Source organism: Pipra filicauda, unplaced genomic scaffold (genome assembly GCF_003945595.2).
Source record: "Pipra filicauda isolate LSUMZ 115617 unplaced genomic scaffold, ASM394559v2 scaffold76_size2844353_pilon, whole genome shotgun sequence".
Classification (NCBI taxonomy): domain Eukaryota; kingdom Metazoa; phylum Chordata; class Aves; order Passeriformes; family Pipridae; genus Pipra; species Pipra filicauda.
The window spans coordinates 2,555,593-2,570,919 of record NW_024104942.1 but is presented as its reverse complement, the minus strand read 5'-3'; the positions used below and the strand labels follow the sequence as shown (position 1 = coordinate 2,570,919).

Here is a 15,327-nt window from a genome sequence, read left to right as displayed (position 1 = left end):
ATATTCCCCAGAGATCCAGAGTTCTGTAAAATCTTTCCTCTGTTGTTGAATTATTAGTCTAGGCTTTGGAACTGCTGGTCTCATTTATGTGCCTTATGTGATGCAAAATTCAAGAGAAATGATCCTGATACAGTCCTTTCTGAGCTTAAAACAAACAAACCAAAACCAAAACAACAACAACAAAAAAAACAAATTGGAAAAGAGAGAACAACCACACTTTAGCAAGCCAGATTAGTTATTCCTGTAAAAATCATTGTACAGTCTCTAACACTGTATTACTCTAAAAGTCAGGTCCCTATCCCTGAACCTGAAAAAGTCACTTCAGTTTCTCTCTGCTGCCCGAGTTAACTGCAAGCATTTCCTGACACTAGGAATGCAGGCAGAAAAAGGAAAAACGTCGACTTGAGAAAAGCACAGCTTCCAATCCCCACCCACCAGCTTCAGTCAAAGGGATGACTTCAGTGCCTTTCTTAACTAATCCTGTCACTGTAAAATCCTACAGTCCTTCTTCCACACATAAAGGGAAAACGGACTCACTAGGAGGACCTAGACTCTTTCAGCTTGAACTGTTAACCAATGGTGGAAATGCAAGAATGCTGAAGTTGTGCCTTCAGAGCCAATAGAGTGGATTTGTGTGTCCCACATGACTGTGTTTCCTCTGTCTTTCACATGGGCAGTATTTAGTTCAATTCAGAACTGCAGATAGTATAGCGTGCAGAGCAGCAATGGGATGTCTGAGCACAAGTGGCTGACTTCCAGGCGACTTCAGGAAGCACATTTGTACATTTCTCCTGAATTTAACTGGGATTCTGCACCCTTGACACCCTCCGACCTTCCTTGTCTCTGCAGAAGGAGACAGCGACCTGCACAGCACAACAAAACTGTGAGTACGGGGACTATTTATTTTTATTTTCATGCAGGAAAGCAAATATCTTAAAAATGTCAAAATGTTACATCCATTAAATCAATGATTACTTTTCTTATGCGATGAGCAAGTATCTAAAGTGATATTAAAATTCAGTAATATTTCTTGCATGCTTCAATAAGAGAAAGGAAAAAAAAAAGAAGAAAAAGAAAAAGCGAGTTATCCTCCAGGGCAGTGCCTGCATGCACACTGCATGACACACTGCTTCCTGACATAGCCAGCGTGCTGCTTTGTTCATAAAGAAAAACAAAGACAAAAAGCCCTACACACGTATGTTGTTCACTTTTATTTGTACTCTGTGTCTAATCAGGCCTGATCTGTCCCCAAGGGGAAAACATAAAGGCAAACTTTAACTCCGCCAGCAAGGGCAGCCCAGACTTTCCAGACATCTGACAGTTATTATAATTAGCTATGAAAGACAGCAAAGACACTTTGGGGCAAATAGCTCTTACATTTGGAACAATGAAGTCGAGCAAGGTTCCCATCCCACCCCTTCCACGGGGGGAGGGGGAGAGGCGAGCCAACGGGGGGAGTGTTAGAAAGGGTTATGGCTGGACTGAAAAAACACTAGTATAATATCTGGACTCACTCAGCATGAGGAGAGGTTTTTTGATAAGCAACTTTACCTCTAGATTGCGGCTTGCATTCACTCAGATTCCTGGTGGGGTGGGAAAGGGTGTGGGGCTCTTCACGGTATAATGTCAGAAAGTCAGGGTGGAGAGGGCAGTGGAGATGAAGGGGGCAGAAAGAAGAGAATATCCATAGCAAGAGACATTGAAATTGCTTCCCAGAGCTTTACTGGCCAGATCTCCTTGAGCTCAAGTTGCTTTCTGGGCAAGATTTATGAGAGTTCTCAAACAGAAGCAACAGACAAAGCAGTGCTTTTTTTCTTCTTCCCCGGAAAAGAAATTGAACCCAAATGAATAACTGTATAATAAACAGCACTGATTCGTATTTTTGCTTTTTTTTCCTCCACATGCTCATTAGATCTTTAATAAGATCTTTCCCCCCTGCCTGCACGATCCTTCCCACCCCCCCTTCCCTACTAAAAGTTGGATTCTGAAAACTACGATCAGAAGGGAAAAAGCAAAGACAATAGAAATCTGACTCAGTCCTGGTTGGGCTGGATCTCTAATAATGCATGAAGTGAAAACAGTTTTTAAGTGAAAGATGAGCAGACTTCTTTAAAAAAAAATAAAAAATTAAGTGCAATAAAGAGAAATTGTTGAAAGACTCCAGACGCTACTAATTATGGCTTAAATAAATCTTCCTGGACAGATGTTTGCTTGCTCCCGCTGCAGGGACAGGAACGTTAAAAGAAGCATTTTTTAAAAAAAAAGGATTTGATGTGAATTTTTTTTACATATGATTTCTTTTTTTTTTTTTTTTTTTAAATACACCATTTTATTCTTTGTCTGCCCTCCTGTTATCTCCCCCTCCCCCAACCGCCGCCCACTGTGAGCTGAGACACCTGAAGGCTAGACACAATGATCAACAGAGCACTGCGCTCGCCTGTCTGGATTCCAGCCAGATTTTTTTTTTTTCCCCTCCACAATCAAGGAGCCTGCACGCAATGCACGGCAAGCCCCTTGCTCTGCTATGTGCAGATCAGACAGAAGTCTGAACCGTGCTGCAGAAAGATTAAAGCCAAACACAAGCCTTTCCTCCTTATGTCGGCCAGGCTCGGTTTCAACTTTGTTATGATTCGCAAAAAATACAAAATAAGAAACTTTGTAAACATATATACACATTATTGTACAAAACATACGCACATGTACACACACTTTCCAACACAGTGTAAACAGGGGCATCCAATGTTTCCCATTTTACTGTGATTTCTACTCTAGCTTTACAGTCAATGCAGTATTTTACGTTAAGTTCATGCATCACTTACATAATTGCCGTGTAGCTCTCAAATACTAGGTAAAGATTTTGTGTATGCATATGATATATTATATAAAGGCAAATAGCTACTGTCCAGATACCCATGCCTGAATGCCCATCAAACTGAAATATTTGAAAACATTTGGGTTTAGATAGATTAGCGAGAGCTCCCAGACAGTTTTATGGTAGTTTTAAACAAGGCAGTAGCAAAATGCTTTGTAAGTAGGTTGTCTTCAAATGAAGAAGGGGAGCGTGGCAGGGGACTAGTTAGCTGGCCTTGCAACCCCTGGCCTTCCTGTTGCCACAGACCAGAGAAATGCCAACTGGCCTAGTGTCATCGTGCCAGAAAGTTGGTTTTGGGAATGCAGTACTCCCCAAAATAGTTGCTCTACGTTTGGTGTGGCTATGGGTGGGGTTAGCAGAGACATACAGAGGAAAAGGAGATTCAAAGCATTTATTCTATTTAATTTTTAAATATATGCCATGTGGACCTATATTCTAAGTTCTTTGGAATTTCATTGTCTTCTGGTACAAATTACGGTGTGACACACATGATGACTAATATTTATTTTTTAATATGAACTTTGTGTGAAAAAGACTTAGAAGAAAACATATTTTTAAACACACAACCTATGTACACTGCTTTTAATTTACTCCCTGAAAAGGCTTAAACTATATTGTAGTCACTCTAACAAGTATCTTAATGAAAAGATGGGAATTTTTCTTGGCTTTTTTTCTTTAATATTACTTATAAACACTATGAGGAAAGGAACCCAGCATAAGTATCCCATTTAGTCTTAAAAAAACTTCCTTTCCAAATAGCAGCAGAGACATGCAAACAAAAGGTTGCACGTAGTTGCAGCAATATCCACAGCAAGATTCAAGAATAGAGATTTAAGAAAAATTAAGTGAATCAAGAGCTGCGGTCAAATTTATATTCCTGTATTTTATTTTTTTTAAAAGCAAGGGATATGATGCTTTTCTAAAGGAACACTTTATATAACCTTATATGAAATATACAAGCAAACTCAACAATGGTCATACACAAGAAGTGTGCACTTGTAAGCTACATGTATATATGCATGTTCAGTATATTAAGGTGATAATTTTCCTTCTACTTTACGTGGCATATTATGCTTTAAAAAAAATAAAACGCGCCACTTGTTCCAAAAAGGTATTTTGAAATAATGCCTGCAGCTACATTATGAAGTGCTGACTTTCATTTTCTTAGGGTAATGACAATAAGCAATCATATTTTTATCCTTTCCTAAAGGCTGAAATCCTATGCAAATCAATTCCTCTAAACTTCAGAAGGGATTTATACACTACATTGTATTAGAAGGACATTTCAACTGGCAATTTATGTAATGTTTGTCAATGCAAAAGTAGTGATTAATCACATAAGAATTAAGCATTAAACCTGAGAATATGAATACAGGGTCCTTGCCTCCATGTTTAGTTCAACACTGTCCCCTTCTCCCAGTAAGGTCTCTTGGGTTTTGTGAGTGCTGGGTGTTCAACAGCTCTGACTAAAGTAGGTAGAAGATACAAGTGACCAGTGTTTCTGTAAGTATGGCATTATCCTCCTGCTGTTGTTGTCCAGCCACCTGAGATTTGGAGCTGTGTGTTCTAGCTTTTTAAGCAATGAGTTTATTTACCTAATGTAAAAAATTCTGACCTCTGTTTTTTTCCTGACTTCTTTAAAATTTTTAAAAGCTGATGTTGAAACAATGCAATCATGGAAGCTCATGCATATTTATGACTCCATTCCTCAAAAATTTGGTATCTATTACAGCTTGTCTCTTAGCCTGTGGCCTACACTTGGTTGTGCAAACTCCATGGTGCTACTCGCACAAATTTCAACTTCTAATTTCCTTTTTTAAACTTTCCTTTCCCCTTTTCCCCTCATACTTCCTGTTGCATCCTCCTGTTTGAGCCTTTCCTAGTTCAAGCAGAAGTGTAAGTTTTGGTCATAGGAATAAAGTGCTCAGGATTACCCCCAAAACTTTCAAAATTTTGGTAGTTTCACTTATACCTTTGCAGAGCTGAAGTAACTTGAGAACCTACCAGAAACATAGACAGTCTCAATAAGGTAATGGGGTCAAATGAGCTCATGCATTACAGATAGGAAGAGAACCGCACATTGCATTTTTATAGATAAAAATACAGAGTGTTTTAATGTAAACAGATTTCTGCTTGATATTTTAGCAAACTGTTACAAAGCTCAAACTACAGCAGAGCCAAAATGACTTTCAGCATGGTACAGTTAGACCAGATGGCCACGTGTTCTTTTCTTATTTAGATGAGACTTTTCCTTTCAATAACATCTTTCTTCCTGACCTGCTTAAAAATTCCAGCGAATGAAATCAGCACAGGATTTTCAATTCTAATTGACCATGTGCAGAGGAAAGGCCAGTAGAGAAATCAGTAGGACCATTGTAAGGCACACTGCATCAATCTCTCCTTTGTCCTGAATCTTTTCTAGTATGAGATGAAATAATTAAGAATATTTAATTTATATTATTTGTACAGTGCCAAATCTAGTAGCATTCAGGCAAAAATCATGGCAAGTTCCTCTTTTAGAAATGTGCGTAACAAGGAAAATGTACGTCTATCAGACACCAGCCAAACAGGTACTTGACATCATTTAATGGCCAAATAGTAAAAGAACCAAAAAACCCCATAAAAGCAGAAACAAAACTGCCAAAACAAACTCAGGCAAAGAGCGACCAAAAAGATTGAAAGGTGTGGGTGAACTAAAGCATGAAATGCTTTGCCTTTTCTAATGAAGACAGAAAATTTGAAGGATATGGTACTTAATCAAATTTTTATAAGGCGCATTTTGGAAGTGTCAGAAAAATGTATTTTTCCACTGTCCAAAATGTTCACCCTTAAAACATCTGTAACCTTCAATTGCTATTAATCTGCCTACGTAGGTTTTACATACACACATCCCACCCACACTACGTGGGTTGGTGATCAGCCTCACTTGTGACTGTGTGATCTACATGCCAAGTACAGATTGTAAATACTGTATGTATCACACACAAACATTATCCACAAAATTATATGCACAGATGACACCATTACAGTCTTACCTGCTATTTTGTTTGGCATTAGTGGGATATGTGTGAAGTAATACAACGATATTGGAAATTTAGCAAGTAGAGTTTGTAAAAGACGCACAAAGTTTCACCCACAGATTTACACAGCCCATGGATAAGGTAAGTGGTTAAAATGAATCCTTCAGAAAAAAAGTGAGGTGGGGGAAAAAGACCAGTTGGAAGCAATACAGAGCAAGTTTGGTTGGTTGAAAAAAAATCAGCAACAGACTTATTACTGCTGTACTGTTTTGCACATATTAACTCTCCTGTTCAGAGCTTAGTTTGACATTATGCTTGAGTGGTTGTTGGTCTCATCACTATAAGCTTGAATCAAGAAACCACTAAACACCTGTAGAATATAATTTCTGAAAAGTAATAATGAAAATGGCTTCAATAAGACATTCTTCTTTCCTTCAGTTAAACCAGGTTTTCATTAAAATTCCAGTAATTTTTTAAGTTTAAGGTGGAAAACAATCCAGAAGAAAATGCAGTGGGCAGTATGGCCTTTGCTATATGTCAGGCATGCAGTCCAAATAACATTTGCGTGAAGAAACATGCCTGAGAACATAAAACAAAGCACAGACCTTGCGTCTGGCCAGGCAGACATGGTAAAAGGTCTGATTTCAGCTCTCCAGCATGATGTTTCATAGCCTTGGGCAAATCATTTAACTCCCTGGCTTCTCATCTATGTCATATTAGCAGAATTGAAGTTTTGAATATGTGATTATTATTATGAAGTCAGCATTGAGATACCACAGCAAAGGGTACTGTAGACACCTCGGATGCTTGAAAAGAATAAAAAATACTAGACAAAATGGTCTTTTGTTGCTGCTATTAAGTCAGGTCATATTTGGTGTGGTGTTTCTACAACTAGACAAGACACAAAGCCCATTTCTCAAGAGATTAATATTATTCAGTTCTAGTCTAATTTTCTTAAGTTCTCCATGTACTTGAATATTCACTTCTTTTTTTTTTTTTTTTGTAACCTGCAATACAACATCAGAATATAGGATGAATGGAAGGTACTACTCCATCTGTAATGATGCTCTAGATTCAACATTCATGCAAGGCCTAGCACTAAAATGCTGACTCCTGTAACGGGTTATTAATAGACTGTCCCATGGTACCAGTGAGACTCACTGCAGGTTAAAATGCTGCACTGTGTCACCAGGAGCACCAAACCTGAGCCCTAGACACTCACTGCCTCTAGTGTTTGTGCACCAAGGATCTGATCTTGTAATGGCATTGAGCGTATTCTTACTTCTAAAGCCGACCCAAAAAATCACTTCCACGCTCAAAGTCCAGCATATACTTAAAGCATCATGCTGAAATAGGTCTGTAATTTTGACAGAGCGCGTTGCAATGAGAAGCAAATACCTTTGCTGGTTCTGCCCCCATTAAATCCCAGTTTCATCTTTCTGTTTCTATTGATGATTCTCTGATTTCCACCACTGAACAGACCAAAAGACAGCACACACGTAATGTAATATTTGTCTATGCTTCATATTTAGTAAGTGGTTTCTAAGATTTTTGAGGTCTATAATTTTAGCTTTGCTGAGGAGAAAGTATAAGCTGGGTTACCATCATATTCAAGTTAGAAACCCTTGGGTAGCAACACTAAAAATCACTGTGCAAGAACAGAAATCAGTAAGCCTGCAGTGACCATGAGATTTGACAGGAGATGCTTTCAGGCCACCATTTTGTGACTAACTGAAATGACCATGTTGCACACATGTAACTGGAAGTTTTGTTTTCCCTCCCTGAGTAAATACGCGAGATCTCCGTCCAAAAGAAAAAAAAAATCATTTTCTGATGAATGTTTCTATGAATCAATATTCGTGAGCAGTATGAAAGAACTACTCAGATTTCTTTCAGGTCTCTGGTGTCAGTGCTGCTCACAAGATGTAAAAAATTAATGAAAAAGGGAATGTGACAGACCTGCTGAACATCTCAGTAGATTTGCAGAAGGGGTGGGGTAGTGAAAAGTGGGCAAGGGGAAAATATCCTGCGTGGAAGTACAGCCTCGTGCAGTGCTCAGAACAAGGAGAGGAAGTGAGCAAAATGTGCACAATTATATGCAACTGATAGGTTGTATTTCACCAGCCTATTTTTACTGTCAAGGCTCCAGACTATATTAGGAGTCTATCCAGTCTCTTAAACCATGGGATGTGGATAATGGGATCTGATAAAATGATTAAAATCAGTTTGGTCTCATGATTTCAGCTACTAAGTGTAATAGACGCAAAACTGAAAGACTTAATTGTATGATAAAAGTACAAAGACCTCTTCGTTTTACCTCTGCATTTTTCCAGTTTAGAGAAATTGATGATATTTTTCTGTTTGCTTGACTGAAAAAAACCAACAATGACAAACATTTCTTGCAGCATCCCAGCTGAAACTGGTTTCATCTATCTAAACAAATAGGTTCAGAAGTAATTGTAGAAACAAATTTTATGCTACATCCCATGAGATATTTTACATAGAGTTTCTGGTTAAGAAACTTCAGAAACAAATATTGCTTTTAAGTAGTTTACAGAGTTTGATAACTGCCTTTTTATAGAAATAAAAATCTGATAATTTTCCAGGATGTCTTATCCATACACTGAGTTTGTGCTACTGAGTTTTCAAGCAATATTTTTTTTAGTTTATTTGAAACCACTTTTCTTAGAGAATAATTTTCAAAAAAGAGGATTTAGAAAGATAGGTCTAGTAAATGACAGCAGTGAAGAAAAGCAGCTCCCAGGGTTGATTAAAATACTTGGAAAGGGTTAAAAATTCAGATCTTTATGTAAGAATTAAAAATGAAAGGAGAGTTAAAAAGGGGGAGAAGTGGGGGAAGAGCTAAGCTGCTGGTGACTTGAGTGTATTTATGGATTACTATGTCCTGAAAAGAAGAAAACCAGAGTTGTAAGATGACACTGCAGGGGTTGTCTGGACTTTTCACCAAGTGTAAAGTCTGTTTAGTCAGTGTCTTAATGCCTAATGCTGACCTTTGCCCTCTTCACTCCTCCCTGCTCCAGGTGCAACATTTTTGCAAGTGCTTTAACTTTACTGGAAAGTTTGTGCAGGTTTCACACGCTGCAAAGTGCAGAGTGCTTTACACAACATCCATTACGCCCACCAATATCAAGGGTTAGCACTTTTTTTTTTTTATCCTAAGCAAAACAAAAAGATTTGTTTTACACATTTTTCCCTTATTAGTATTACTGCATTAAATTAATAAAAACAAAAGCTTCTTTCTAAGGGTGCTTAATTTGCATAATTCTATACAACAAGATACAAGATTAAGTATAAACTCATGTCAAATACTCCCCAGCACTGTGAATTATAGCGGGAGTATGCAATGTATGGCGGCAACGCTATTGATCTCCCTTAAATTAATTCCCTTTGCTATGGAAATGGAAGACAAAACCAGAACCCGTTGCTACAAAACAGCCAAGCCACTACACCTCATTTTCCTCAGGAAAAAAAAATAAATTGATTTCTTGTAGAGTTATTAATTATATCAGGACTGACTTAAATTTTAAAGGAAAACAGCAGTTTTACAGACTAATAATAAACAGCTAAACTATATAAGGTTTGTACAATTTTGATTTACAAAAATAAGGAGTGTAGTAAAACATATATTAAATACGAAATGCTATAAATTCTACAGTTGTCAGCGATGCAGATAATATGAAAGACAGCACACATATCACAATGTTTATTCATCTATGCTTTATATTTAGTAGGTAGCTTCTAAGATTTTTGAGGTCTATGGTTTAACTTTGCTGAGGAAAAAGTTTAAGCTGGATTACCATCATATTCAAGACCATTTGCAATTTTGTGTTATTTCTGAAAAGCCTACCATGGGCACTTCCTGCCACTGTGGGCAAGGAACCCATTTTCCCCATTCATACTAGGCTGCCAGACTGATGGCTTCTTTGGATTTGACCTGGCATTGAAGATCATTTTCACTATTAGTACATAATACCATGTACTAAAATTCACCCTACAACATCAGTATAAAACTTACTGGAAATCCAAGACTGTCCAGTACATGTTTCCTGCACTTTGTGATCTATACTAGCTAACTGTGCCTAAAAAATATTTAAAATTATGATTTAGACATTTAAAACCTTTAGGTAACTAACTTGGCTTCCCCACATTCCTTCCTCACTGAGCTATGCTGAGAAATGTTCATTAAGTTACAGAAAGGAGGGAAAGGATTGGTTAAAATAGGTGAATAGGAGCAAGTAGCTTTTATGGAAAACCCTACTAGTCAGAACTGTCTAGACAAAATAACCCAGGATAACACAGCCTCTATGTACAGCATTACTTCAAGGTGAGACTTGCACAAAAAGAGTTCTGATGAGGGTTTACATATAGGGAACGTCTATGGCACATGTGTTTGCATCTGGACTGCAGCATTCCTTTTACTGGATTGTCTTTTGGATATGTTAAGTTGCTTTCAGGATACTGTGTCTTTCTAAATGAATATTTTGTTGTTTTTCCTATGACATTGTAATATAAAAATTAATTTAGGCTATCTTCATTATCTAGATAGTTTTAAGGGGTTTGATTTTGGGGGGACATTTTTCTATAAAACAAAATATAGGTGTTACTATAGTTGTTTATTCCAGGAGTAGGCACAGGTCAAGAAGTTAGAAATATTCTGGAAAGTGTGTCCTGAAACAATTTTCTTATGTTCTTTAATTTCATTTGTAACACAGAGACTACAAGAGAATCAGGAAAAAAAAGTTGTTTATTGCGTGACAGACTATTTCTAGAGCTGGGCCACTTTATCTCAGCACAAAGAATGCTCCTGTTCACAGCACAGCTGCTAACAACTCATCAACACCCCTTGTTTAAGAGTAGGGTACCATTAGAAGTCAAAACTTTAAAGAAACCTGAAAGGTTATTATTGCAGTAAGCTATGCAACTGGATTTGATTTCTAGCCAGACTGTATCCCTTTGCTCCTGACACTGTTTACAAGACATATTTAGTGCAGGTGGTACTCTCCTTAATTTCACTGAAGGTCAAGTGTACTTGTCATAATTGTATCTTTTGCACAGCTGAGAATTCAACTACTTCTGCAGACTGAAAACAGACATTGTTTCTGTGAAGGAAACACAGCACTGAAGAGTTGGACTTGAGATAAACAGAATGAAGTAAATTTTCACACTGTTTTCTCCTGCTATCTCATCAAGATCATCACTTTTGAGACTGCTGTGTATCAGTGCGTGCAGCCATTTGCATCCTTCACTTCCAGAACTTCAGAATCCTTTGTCTGGAAATGTGATTTCTTGCTTTAGGTGGCTGCTATAGATTTTTTTTCTGAACTACAACCTAAGGTTAAGTTCTTGCTATGTTTTTAAATGACTGATTTTACAATGATTTGCAAATATAAAAAGGAATAAACCTAAAAGTAGTCAAGTTTCTAAATTAAGTATAGAAAAACTAGATTACCTCAAATATAAATTCATTTCATGTTCTGCTATTTTGGAACATCAAAATCTTGCCTTTCAGAGAAGACTCATATGAAGCTTATTCTCTGTAAATTCCAAACTGATTTGTTACAATTGTCACGAAGTGTACTAAATCTGCAGAAAAAATAGCATGGTAGAAATAGGACACTATGCTTGTGCCTTGATTCATTTACTCTTATGAATTATCAGCTTCTTCTACGTGCAATATGTGCATCTAAAATACAGAGAGTACATATTTCCCTCATTCTCTAACTTATATCATTCCTAGTGCTTTCGCTACACATTTTACCTGAAGAAAGGAAATTAAAGCAAAACATCCTTGAATTGTGCTTCATTATAGAATTCTTTTTTATGTCAGTTGAAAAAGCCATAACAACAAAAAAACCCCAAACAACCAGGTGTCTCCTTCTCTAAGTCTTATGTAATAGTTCAGTCTTGCATAACACTTAAAAAACCATCTTTCTTCAAGCAAATGACTTCCTAATATATTAGAGACAGGTAGAAGGGATCCTTTGCACAGTCAGGTTTGCTTCAGAGCATCAGCTTATAAAATTCTAAAACTAGAGACAGATTCCTCTCGTGAAATCCATTTGCTGATTAACAGCTTCTTATCCATTTCTTCTACCCCCATCCAATCTGCTTCTTTAAACCACTCCACCCTGAATCACTGTATTCCTCTGCAAACAGCAAAATGTGAAGATGGAAACGTTGGAACTGGTACCATAAATACCAAAAGTTACTCCAATTTTACTTAAAAGTGTAAACACAAGTAAAATAGTGCCTTTTTATGGAGCAGTTTGAAAATACATAAATACTTTTATTAAACGGACACAGGAAAGATTAGGACTTCAAATCTACATTTTCATTATTAGTGGAAACCTCAAAAAATAACCAAGTTGTAATCTCATTAGTTTCTGTCATCATTTCCTCAAAATACAAAATAGTAAAACAAGCAGAGTCTCACGAAATTTCAGTAAACCAAAACATGGAACATTGCAATTTCAATCCATGGGATTTATCTGACATTTTGTGTCTAAATCCAAGCTTCCTCTTTCCTCACCTCACTGAGACCTTCACTTTTTAGTTGTATTTGTTTGTAATTATCAAGTTTTACTGCTTTATGTTATGACCAAATCCACACCTCAATTCCACAAAACACATTCGTTTTGTGTTTTTGTTTTTTGGTTTGGTTTTGGTGTTTTGTTGTTTGTTTGGTTTTTGTATTGGTTTGGTTTTTTTAAAGAGGAGAAAATATCCCTCTAACCACTATCCTATGTTAGTTTTACATTCAGGGAATAAATTTTACATAATTTTGTTTAGAGAATCATTCATCAGGTTATTCTTTCAGTACCAGTATTCTAGTTGAACTTTTCAGACTCAATCTTAAATTTGGGGTAACTTAAGATTTTTTCCACGCAAAAAAAAATTAAAATCTATCATCACTCTAATGAAGGAAGCGAAACCTGAGTTACTTAAAAAGCTGATGAAGTTCCTGTCCTTTTCAAAGAGGAATCAAGAGGTTTTTGGCTGAAATACCGACTTAAATTTGTACCCAAAAAATACTGAACCAAAAGAAATAGTTCAAAGGGAAGAGGGTCTAACACTGAATGTGTGTGAAGTGCATGAATCTATCTTTTAAATGCATAACTGAGTTGGTTCTCCAAGGAGATGGCAACACATCTGTACCTAAGTGGGCATTTTTGTAGCAACTAGCACAGGGAATCCTATTTAGCATCATCCCAGCAGGCTCCAACGGGTTAGGCCTCCATCGTGTATTTCCAACACGCTCCTGGTAAAAAGAACCTGATGCCTTGTATACACAGGTTGTGAGAACATCAAGGCCATTGAAAGGACCAGTGGGACTTGGCCGAATTCCAACCTTTTTGTTGTACTAACAACTAGATCTCTATTCTGTCCCCCTCCAACACCTCTCTGCTGGGTAACTCACCATGCAGTGCTTATATTCTGTCCTTTCCTTTCCTTCTTTGGAACTTACACAGAACAGACAGCAATGATTTCCTGCTGGATACCCTCAGGATTCACTGTGTGTTTCGGACATTGCAAAGGGAGAGCAGACAGTCAAGAAAATTTGAGACTTTTATGGTAGAGGAGCTTGTGGCCTTTGGCTACAATATCTTAATGAGCTTCCTGCTCCTTTTTTCCTTAGCTCTCTACAACAGGAGATGAAAAGCATAACGAAGACTAGAATTGTGCATCCCTCCTTGCCAAAGATTTGTCGCCCAGTAGCTTTAAATTTAGAAACTTGACTTGGCTGTCATTTCTTTTACTGCACAAATGTAAAATAAGTGAGGTTAACACAGCATGAAAGAGAAATGTGGGGGAGACTACTCCTCAATTGTTCTGTTTGAAAACTCATACTTTATTTCATGACAAGTGAGAATCACTGAAAAAGGCATTCTGCATTGAAATATATTGGGCATACTTCATTATATGAGAACGTTTCTAAATGAAGACCTTCTGTATTGTTCTCCATTTCCTTAAAGAAGGCCTCAGACTGTACCACCTGTCTAAACATATTTACAGTCTTTCCACGCTGCTGCAAGCCCACTGTAGTGGAATTTTTGTAAGGGTCAAAGGTAGCATAACTGAGGAGGTTTTGTTTTGGTTAGTTTTTTAAGACACAAAACGATATCCATCCATTTTCTGCAAATGTAGCCACACATAAAGCTGGCTCATAATAGCAACATTTGTTAATCTAATTTAGAGATACAAACTTTCTGAGTGACTGCTAACCATTTGATAAACTTTTTTTTTAGTTTAGTGCTACATTCTGCAGCTTGCTTTTGACTTACATACTTTGTTCTCTGCTGCCCTCTTTTCCCATTTTTTTGTTTGTAAGATGCTAGTTGAGCCACTAAAGCAAACCCTGTCTATCTCCCAGCATACTTGCCAAGTCAATTTTACTTTTACTTCCTCATTCAAGGGGGAGTGGGGGGTGGGGGGGAAAAAACCATTTTGGATTGTATGATACATCCACATCTGAAGCCAGGAGCAGAGATGAAATCAGATGAAGCTTACCTAAAAATAGATAAGCAATTACTGAATAACCAATATAACATATTTATCACTTGAATCAATTTCTCAAAATTTGACAGTTGTTATCTTTTCTGAAATTTCTATTTGGAGGATTCCTCCCCAAGCTCCAGGAAAGACATCTGGCTAGCACTGAATGGAGTTTAGTGTTTGAACATCCCATCTGGTTTCATCATGTTAACACATGATTCCAAGTCATTCAAGAACTATGAACAATGGATATTGTATTCCATATAGTGCCATGTGGATTTAATCTTTAAAAGATGGTGGCACTGCAGAACTCAATCTTTTAGTTAAAAGTCAAAACATTTGATGCACTGAAAACTCATTTCCCACAGCCTCAGAAGCCTCACATTTTACCGTACTCTAAGAACAAGGAGACAATGTCTCCCTCAATATAGTGCCATTGCTATTGTTACCTATCATAACACCTATCCTTGATAAATCACGAACACATTTCCTAAACATGACAGTTAAAAGCAGCATTAAGATGACTTTTTCATGAGAATACTCATTATTTTCATACTCAAAAATTACTTCCAGACTGATTAAAAACAAAAGCAGAAGTTTGCTATGAGGCAGATGGAAATTGGGCAAATTTGCTTTCCAGAGCTGGTTACTCTACCTTTCACTGACATGAACAAAATCTAAAAAGTCTCTCCAAAGCAAACAGTAAGCGCTTTTTTTCAACAGACCAGCACAGTGACGCTGAAATAACATCTCATTTCTCTCTATACTCCCAAATAAAAATCCAAATTTCAGTTAATAACATTTCTTACTCAAACACGTCTTTCATATTTATCTCTTCATAAGGATGATTGACTCATGGCCCTGTAATACTGATCTTAACAAGTATTTTCTGTACTTCTTAAATGATCCCTGGTAGGAGCA

The 15,327-nt window shown here is 37.2% G+C and overlaps 1 long non-coding RNA gene across 3 annotated transcripts in view; it reads left to right on the top strand.

Moving 5' to 3' along the window:
• Positions 1-547: 547 nt before the first annotated feature.
• Positions 548-15,327, top strand: part of LOC113983823 — a 60,526-nt gene continuing 45,746 nt past the window's right edge. For all 3 annotated transcript variants that reach the window (XR_005566619.1, XR_003539236.2, XR_005566618.1), the window contains exon 1: positions 548-883. This is a non-coding gene — a long non-coding RNA (uncharacterized LOC113983823). The remainder of the gene's footprint in view (positions 884-15,327) is intronic.